This window comes from Vombatus ursinus, unplaced genomic scaffold (assembly GCF_900497805.2).
Source record: "Vombatus ursinus unplaced genomic scaffold, bare-nosed wombat genome assembly UNPS02014832.1, whole genome shotgun sequence".
Classification (NCBI taxonomy): domain Eukaryota; kingdom Metazoa; phylum Chordata; class Mammalia; order Diprotodontia; family Vombatidae; genus Vombatus; species Vombatus ursinus.
This window is the reverse complement of record NW_020954610.1, coordinates 49690715-49697468: the sequence shown is the minus strand read 5'-3', so window position 1 is coordinate 49697468 and position 6754 is coordinate 49690715. Positions and strand designations below refer to the sequence as shown.

Sequence of the window (6754 nt, the reverse complement as noted above, 5' to 3'; positions counted from 1 at the left end):
GCCCCAGATACCACCCTCATAAAAGCAAAAGTCAGAATGCAAAAAAAAGAAAGCTAACAAATTACCATATTATTTAGAGTTTTCCATTTGCTTGGATTCCAAATAATCAGGAATTTATGCTACATAGACACACAAAGAGACATAACTCATCTGTCACCTCCTCCCTACCATTGCCATCACACAACCTCTACCTTATACATCCCTGATGGCCCAGAGAAATGTGGAAACTTAGGAGTTCTTTGTGGCACACTTAACTCCTTTCCATCAGCAGGGAAACCATGGTCAGTTCTAATGAAAGCTATCTCAATATTTCACTCCACTGCCATGCTCACTTCTTTATAATTCTCATGACTATATTTTTATATTGAGATATCTCTATCTTTTATGTGCCTTGCCAATTGCATTCAAGGGAAAATCACAAAGCCCTTTGAAAAAAAGAGGCTGAAATACAAGGATCTAAGATATCTCCAAAGGCCTCATGATGGAAAATGCTATCCACATCCAAAGAAAGAACTATGGAGTTTGAATGTAGATCGAAGCATACTATTTGCCATTTTTTTTCTTCTGTTATGTTTTGTTTCCTCTTTCTGGTGGTTCCTCCTATTAGTTCTAATTCTTACTTACAACATCACTAATGTGAAAATATGTTTAATTGGAATGTGTATGTATAGCCTGTATCAGATTGTGTACTGTCTTGGGGAAGGAGGTGGGGAGGAGGGGGAGAAAAATTTAAAACTCAAAAACTTATGGAAGTGATTGTTGCTAATTCAAAATAAATTAATTTAAAAAAACCAAAAAATTAAAAAATAAAAATAAGGTTTATAAAGTGAAAAAAAAAAGAAAAAAAAAGAGACTGAAGGCAGATTTAAAAAAAAAAAAACAAAAAACAACCTAGACTTACATGAACTGATGCTGGACTGAAGTGGGCAGAACCAGAAGAACATTGTACACAGTAAAAGCAGCTTAGTTTTTCTCAGCATTACATCATTCCAAGACAATTCCAAAAGACTCATGATAGAAAATGCTATGCACATCCAGAGAAAGAGCTATGGAGTCTGAATGCAGATTGAAGCATACTATTTTCACTTTTTTTTGTTTTTTTTTTTTTGTTTTCCGTGGATTTTCCCTTTTGTTCTGTTTCTTCTTGCACAACATGACTAATTTGGAAATCTGTTTAACATGATTGCACGTGTTTAACCTATATCAAATTGCTTGCCATCTTGGGGAGGGCAGAGGGAAAGAAGGAGGGAGAAAAATTTTGAACTCAAAATCTTATAAAAAATGAATGTTAAAATCTGGTCTCAGTGAAACACTTGACACTTACTAGCTGTGTGACTCTGGACAAGTCACTTAACCCCAATTGCCTAAAAAAACAAACAAATAAACAAATAAAAAATGAATGTTAAAAATGATCATTACATGTAGTTGAAAAAAAATAAAATACTATTTAATTTTAAAAACAGAAAAAAGAAAAAAAGGGCTGAAAGCTTATCTTGTGCCAACCTCCACAAGCTCTTCAGTCTTTGGAGCCATTGGACTTAGGACTGCTCTGAACTGGCCTTATTAGCTGCAGCTACTCAAGATGCCTGAAGAAGTATAGCACGAAGAGGAGGAGGTGAAGATCTTTGCCTTCCATGCAGAAGTTGCTCAGCTTATGTTCTTGATTATCAACATCTTTTATTCCAATAAGGAAATCTTCCTTCAAGAGATCATTTCCCATGTCTCTGATGCTCTGGACAAGATTTGCTATGAGAGTCTGACAGATCCTTCCAAATTGGACAGCAGTAAAGAGCTGAAGATTAACATTATCCCCACCATCCGGAGCATACCTTTACTTTGGTGGATTACTTTGGTGGCATGACAGAAGCTGATTTGGTCAATAACTTGGGGACCATTGCCAAGTCTGGCACCAAGGTGAAAGCTTTGGAGGCTTTGCAGGCTTGAGCAGATATCTCCATGATTGGTCATTTTGGTGTGGGTTTCTATTTTGCTTACCTGGTGGCAGAGAAGGTAGTTGTCAACACCATGTGCAAGGAAGAGAAACAGTATGCCTAGGAGTCTTCTGCCAGTGGCCCCTTCACAGTCTGTGCTCATGTTGAGCCTATCATCTGGGACAGCAAGGTGAGTTTACATCTGAAAGAAGACCAGACAGAGTATCTGGAAGAAAGGTGGGTCAAGGAGGTCAAGGTAAAGTTCATTGGCTATCCTATCACATTTATTTGGAGAAAAAAATGAGAAAAGGAAATCAATGATGATGATACAGAGGAAGACAAAGAGAAAGAAGAAGAACCAGCTAACGATGAGGAGAAACCCAAGATTGAAGATGTAGGATCTGATGAAGAAGATGAAGGCAAGGACAAGAAGAAGAAAATGAAGATCAAAGAGAAATATATTGACCAGGAAGAGCTGAACAAGACCAGGCACATCTGGACACATAACCCTGATGATTAATATCATCAATATCATATACATCAAGAGGAGGAAGGTGAGTTTATGGCCTCACCAATGATTGGGAGGATCATTTGGCAGTAAAGCTCTTCTCTGTGGAAGGTCAGCTAGAATTCAGAGCTCTTCTCTTCATCCCCCACCAGGCTCCCTTTGACCTTTGACCTGTTGGAAAACAAAAAGAATAATAACATTAAGCTGTATGTGTGGCATGTGTTTATCATGGACAGTTGTGACACACTTATTCCTAAGTATCTTAATTTTATCCGAGGTGTGGTGGATTCTGAGGATCTACCCCTCAAAATTTCAAGAGAGATGTTGCTGCAGGATAAGATCCTGAAGGTCATCCATAAGAATATTGTCAAGAAGTGTCTACAGCTCTTCTCTGAACTGGCAGAAGACAAAGAGAATTATAAAAAGTTGCACGAGGCTTTTTTGAAAAAACTCAAGATTGGAATCCATGAGGACTCAACCAATAAGCAATGTTTATCTGAACTGTTACATTATCACACATCTCAGTCAGGAGATGAGATGGCTTCCTTGTCTGAATATGTGTGTAGAATGAAAGAAACCCAGAAATGTATCTACTATATCACTGGTGACAGCAACAGGTGGTCAACTCTGCTTTTGTGGAACAGGTATAGAAACATGGTTTTAGTATACATGATAGAGACCACTGATGACTACTATGTGCAGCAGCTAAAGGAATTCACTGGGAAGACCCTTGTCTCTGTTACTAAGGAAGGGTTAGAACTTCTAGGGGATGAAGAAGAAAAAGAAAAAAAAGGAGGAGAGCAAGGCAGAATTTGTGCAAATGAATGAAGGAAATTCTGGATAAGAAGGTTGAGAAGGTAACAATCTCCAATTGGCAGGGCTTCACCCTGTTGTGGAACACATCATGAAGGCACAGGCATTGAGAGACAACTCCACAGTGGGTTACATGATGGCCAACAAGCACTGGAGAAGAACCCAGATCACCTCATGGTGGAGACTCTCAGGCAGAAGGCTGAGGCTGACCATTATGAAAAGACTGTGAAAGACTTGGTGGTGCTGCTTTTTGAGATAGCTCTGCTTCCTTCAGGCTTCTCTCTTTAAGAATCCCAGGCTCACTCAAATCAAATTTATTGTATGATTAAATTAGGTCTTGGCATTGATGAGAATGAGGTAACAGGAGAAGAACCCAGTGCTGTTGTTCCTGATGACATCTTCCTACTAGAAAGAGTTGAAGATGCATCTTACATGGAGGAGATGGCTTAGACAAACCTCTGCATCAGACTTCACTTTCTGTATAGTTTCCTGTGTTCCCCACAGCAGTAGAAGAGGCCCTGTCCCGCCTGGCTTCATCTGCCAGTGTCCAGCAGTGGTTTGTTTTTGTTTTCTTCTCCTGTTTTCCATTGTATTAGGGCAGGGCTTAGAAGGTCCCTGTGGCCCCTCCCCTGATCTGGGAAGTAGAATATTGTGTGCTGTGGACTGTTTATGTTTATTTTTGTCCTGAAATTAAAGTACATAGAATAAAAAGAATGCAGTTTTTACACAGAAAAAAAGAAAAAAGAGGCTAAAGCAGAAGTTCTTAACCTAGAGTCCATGTATAGATTTCAGGGGATCATGAGGTTGAATGAGTAAAAATTTCATTTTTATTTATACTAACTTTAGCATTTTTTAAATTATGATTTTTAAAAATCATTATTCTGAGAAGGAGTCCAGAGGCTTTGTCAGGCTACTGGTTAAGAACACCCAGGCTAGAGGAATATATACTTGATATAATATCAAGACAAACTGCCAATGACCTCTCCTCTTCCCTTCCCTGCCCTCTCTGCACCTACCACATATTATCCTCCACTTTCTGTCTTCTGCATTCTGTAGTCTCACTGGGGAAATGGTATATTCTGGTCCCTTCAATTAGGACTTATATATAATTTAGAATGATGAAATTTGGTGGAATTCCAGGCTGTCTGGGCTGACCTCTTAAAACTGGCCTTCCATGAGTCACTCACATACTAGCTGTCCACCTTTATGGTTTAGATGGCAATATGCTGGCCATGAACTCTCAGGCCACTGGCGTCCCTCAGGAAACAGGAAAAAGTACTAAGACTGTGAAAGCTGTAGGGCTATGCTGGAGAAGAGCCATCTGAAATTCACTGGGCACCCTCCATCTCTCATCATAAAAGCCACTTAACTGACAGAACCTATCAGTTCAATACAACAAGTACTTATTATATGCCTACTCTTTGTAGGGGACTAAGGAAGTTATGTAGATAAAATAAGGCAAAGTCTCTTCCCTCTAGTATAGAGGAAGAGGAAAAATACACAAGTAATTATAATGCAAATTATAATATGATTAGTACAAAGAAGAGGTCAGAATGCTCTCTCCTAAAGCAGCCTAAGATTGTATTAATTTCTTTGGCTGCTATATCACTCTGCTATTTCTGCAGGATGGGCAGAGAAGAAGGTGCCCAGATTTGGGAAGACAGTGGGAAGGAGTATTAGACAAGGGGAAAATTCAAGTATTCTGAGCTGCTTGATAGAAGGAAGTATGATGTTACCTTGCCTTTATGATACCGCTCAGCAAGGTCATCCAATTCCTTTTACTCTGTTCTCATTCAACAAGTTTCTGATATGAATGTGTTTTTCCAAATAAACCTTCTTTCTAGGAAGGGAAAATACTCCAACCAATTGATACCAGTATTCTTATCCTCTTCTTATTTCTTATTGTAAATATAAATTTCTTATTGTAAATTGTAAATTTCTTATTGTAAATGTATTATTGAAATATTTCTTATTATAAATTTAATAAAATGACATAGTAAAAAAAAAAAGGTCTAAGTAATACCACTTCAAAAAATAGTGAAGAATGTAGATGGTTTAGGGAATGGAGGACTGGACCTGGCGTCTGGAACACTGAGTTCAAATCTGGTCTCAGACACTTAATAGCTGTGTACCCTAGGTAAGTCAATTAATCTCTGTCTGCCTCAGTATTATTATCCCTATTTGTAAAGTGGGGATCATGATAGCATTTACGTCCCTGGGTTGTGAGGACAAAATTAGGTAATATTTGCAAAATGCTTTGCAAACTTTAAAGAACTATATAAGTGCTAGCTATTATTAAAAAAAAAAACTGTTCAATTGAGTCTGTAGAAAGCTTGACATGAGGACAACAAACAGCTGAAAAATGGAACAGATCTTTTGGTTTTCTATAACCAATTGCTTCACCATCAGTGATAGGGGAAGCAACACATTTGGATTAGAGAACAGCATGGTATAGTAGATAGGGTTCTAGATTAAAAGTCAGAAGATTTAGATACAAATCCCAGTCTTATTACCTATGTGACCTGGGCAAACCACTTAACTTCTTGGCCTCAGTTTCCTGATCTGTGAAATGAGGTAGTTGGACTAAATGACATCTAAAGCCTCTTCCAGCTCAAAGTCTATGATCTTATGACAAAAATCTCCAGTGTGTTCTCTGAGGAAGTAGAAATGGTAATAAAAAGAAAACTAAGGAGAAGAGAAACTTGAAGAAAACTGGAAGAAAAACTTGAACCAGACCAAGTACTCATGAAAGAAATTGTGATGTTTGAAAGTTTTTTGAGATTAATTTTCAATATAGAAAGATATACAAGATCAGGAAAAACATGGACAGTATTTTTATCAAAAATCAGTCACTTAAGGGGCAGTAGATAGTGCACGGGCCTTGGAGTCAGGAGGACCTGAGTTCAAATCTGGCCTCAGAGACATAACACTCGCTAGCTGTGTGATGAGGGGAAAGTTATTCAGAGGATGTTAATATACTAGTACTTTCTTATCTCTGAAAAATCTTTATATTTATACACATATTAAATTCATCCTTGATGAAAATAGACTTCCAGAGATGATTTTCTGGAGCACACTACATGATTGAAAGGTTATGTGGAATACAAGATCTCATGCTTATATTTGTTTTTGTTTTTTTTTTAAAGCTTTCATTCTAGCAAATAGTAGAATCCTAGTAGCCAAGATCAACAACGCCTGCTAGTGTGGAGACTGAGGCTGGTGGAACTCTTGAGCTTAGGAGTTCTGAGCTGCAATAGGCCATACTACTGATTTTGGGTTCACACTAAGTTCAGCATTAATATGGTGAGCCTACCTCTGCCTCTGCAGAAGACAGCCACCAAATTGCCAAGGTGGGTCAAACTAGTCCAGGTTGGAAATAAATGAAGAAAGTCAAAGCTCCTGTACCCAGTCGTAGTGGGATTGGGTCATGAGTAGCTTCAGCACTTCCAGCCTGGAGGAGATGGGAAAAATCTTTAAAAACAAACAAAAAAAGATCTTAAAC

At 38.2% G+C, this 6754-nt stretch overlaps 1 pseudogene; it reads left to right on the top strand.

Annotated features, from left to right (window-relative positions):
- The first annotated feature begins 1582 nt into the window (after positions 1-1582).
- On the top strand, positions 1583-3702 carry LOC114025852 (annotated as a pseudogene).
- The last annotated feature ends 3052 nt before the right edge of the window (positions 3703-6754 follow it).